At 52.7% G+C, this 2,723-nt stretch overlaps 1 pseudogene; it reads right to left on the bottom strand.

Moving 5' to 3' along the window:
• Window positions 1–339: 339 nt before the first annotated feature.
• Window positions 340–1,144, bottom strand: LOC136306573 (BAG family molecular chaperone regulator 1 pseudogene; annotated as a pseudogene).
• Between the last annotated feature and the right edge of the window lie 1,579 nt (window positions 1,145–2,723).

The following is a 2,723-nucleotide window of genomic DNA, read 5'->3' as shown; positions in this document are numbered from 1 at the left end:
CCCACAGGAGCTCTAACAAGAAGCTGGCTTTCCAATGTCATTATAACAGCACATTAGAGTGAACAGGGTCTGTGGGAGTGTTCACAGACCTGGATTCCTGGAGCGTTTGTGGAAAGCCCACAAGCCAAGAGGAAGTCTCTGGGTCTGTCCCAGTCCCTATCCAGATTGCTGTGTGATCTTGGGTGGGTGGTCTGACTTCTCTTCCTCCTTTGTTTGTTTCCTTTTTTATTTTAAAGATTATAAAAACAATACTTGTTCACTGAGAACAGGTGTAGGAGAAGGAAAACTGGCAATTGGCCCACTGTCCCAAGCAGCTCAGGAGAAATCAGATAATTTCTGTTACAGAGAGGGCAGAGCTGGTGGTCCTGTCCTCAGGGCAGCACAGCCTGTGTCCACCTGGTCCCAGTTGGCCAGGGCCAAGTTTGTGGATTACAGCCGCTCTGTCTCCTGGCAGATACTCAGCTGGGAAGTCTGAACCCTTTTCACCAAACGCTTCTTTTTCAGCCTACTGTCTTTGCACTGTTCTGGCAGAATAAGTGTGTCAGTCTCCTCCAAAATCTTCATAAATTGCATGCTCACTTGTGGCTTTTACCTTCCTATCAAGTATGTAGAAAGCTTCGGCCTACAAGTCCTTGGCCAGAAAACCCTGCTGGATTCAGGTAAGCTCTTTATTCAGCTTTTCTAGCTGCTCAGCTACCTTCTCCACAGGCTTCTCCAACCCTTCCAGCCCCGACTCCGGACTGTCCTTTTCACCAGTTAACACGACCCGCAGCCACTCTGTATTCCAGGGCAGACAAGACTTCTCTACTTCCTCCAGACATTTTCCCTTAAATGGGAGGTTCTGAAAAGGTGGCAGGACCTTTGTGGCCTCATCAACAACCTGGGCCAGGTCTTGGGGAATTAGTACATCCCAGCCCGGTTGCGGGGTCACAGGAAGGTCATGATCTTCATGGCTGTGGGTGACGGCTGGTTGAGGACCGCTGCTGCTGTTTCCTCACTCTGGGCCACCTCTTGGCTCGGTCACCTTTTGCCCTGGGCCGAGTGAAGCCATACTTTCTTCTTCCCCCGCAAGGTGAGTGCTGACAGCACGACCCTCGTGGCCGGGGGCCAGCCGCTCCGGTGAGTCGCGCTCCGTGGAACCCATGCTTGTTGCCTGCTCTGCGGTGGGAGCCGAGACTCAGCTTTCCCCTTTGTAAATCTTACGTGTACCTACCCTGTCCGCTCAGGAGCTGACAGAGATTGGGGCGCACATTGTCATCGTAGCTCTTACTTTTTGAGTGCTCACAGTGGGCCAAGCTCCTCCATGTTCAAAATACTCTTAAAATTCCCCACTGAACAAGTGAGGAACCCCAAAACTCAGAGAGGTTCGGTGATCTGCCCAAGATCGCACAGCTGTGAGTGCAGAGCCAGCACTAAAATCAGACCTGAGTCCACAACCAGGAATCAACCATTGGGCTAGGTTGCCTCCTAGAACTCAAACTTTCAGCTCTGCAGTTTTCCAGATCAGTAAAATGGGGTGGTGATGCCAGTCTCGCTCCTCCCTTACACGGGTGATCTGACTCCAAGGGGACCGTAAGGCTCTTTGGAGGAAAACTCCAAATATCCTTAGTTTCAGCAGTCCCCGTGATGGTATTTCTCCACGCCTGGTTGCCTGACTGGGATGGAGCAGGTTGGTCTGCCTGGGTCTCTGCGTTATCCCTGTACAGCTCTTCTTAAGAGACACAAATTCCTCAAACTCTGCAGTGCCAGACTCCTCGTTAATAAGATCAGGAGCTTCTGCTCAGGTGCACACGCCCAGACCAGTCCGCTCGGCTGGTGAGGCTGGCGCACACTCCCACGGCCCCCGCAGGGGAGTCTGCTGCGCCGCGGCCAGGAACAGCTGCCCCATAATCTTCAGGGTCCTGTCCAGCTCCAAATTCTTACTTTTTTAAAATATAATTTATTATCTATTATCATTCCAGAGTCAAATTAGTTTGATATATAATCTTCCCTTGAATTGAATAAAAGCCAACTTAGAACGGAAGAACGGGCGAAGAGGAGTGGAATAGTGAGGCTGGCCCTGAACCGGCTGTGCCTGGTGCCCGGTTCTTTGTGAAGCAGGTCAGGAGGACGGTGCGAGAGATGAGGTGTAGCCCCCGGGGCGGCCCGGCCTGCCGGGGTCCATGCCAGGGCTCGGCGGTTCCTCCTGCACGCAAGGATAAACCAGTTAATGCTGGGCAAGACGTCATGGTATCGGACTTGCTTTTTAAGGAAGACCATCTGAGGAGAATGAGGAGAGTGGGCGGGCGTGGGGGCAGCGGAGATCGAGGCAGGAGTGTGGGTGAGGACTGAGCAGAGAGTGGAAGAGAGAATGGAGTGGCAGTCAGGAAAGAGATGCTCAGAAGTGACCTCGGACAGAAAAGTCCCGTGTGGACTGAAGTGCTGAGCAGTGGCGCGGGTGAGATTTCACACACGGACCCTGTACGCTCCCAGCACATGGGGCCTCCTTCCCAGCACACAGTTGGCACCCAATGAATACTAGCCTCAGTTTCTCTTCCTGCACTGACCCAGGCCTCACCTACACCCATGTCCTCCATTTGCTCCCCGACCCCTCCAAGCCAGGGGTCTGCGGGCTCCATCAGCTCCTTCAAGGATGGTTTTCTCCATTCACACATACTGCAGATGTCACTGGTGGGCCACACAAGCACTGTGACTCTCTAACTCCATGTAATGTGTAATTATAG

The sequence above is a fragment of the Saccopteryx bilineata genome, chromosome 5 (assembly GCF_036850765.1).
Source record: "Saccopteryx bilineata isolate mSacBil1 chromosome 5, mSacBil1_pri_phased_curated, whole genome shotgun sequence".
NCBI lineage: Eukaryota > Metazoa > Chordata > Mammalia > Chiroptera > Emballonuridae > Saccopteryx > Saccopteryx bilineata.
Note: the sequence above shows the minus strand (reverse complement) of the source record. Positions and strands in the feature narration are given on the sequence as shown.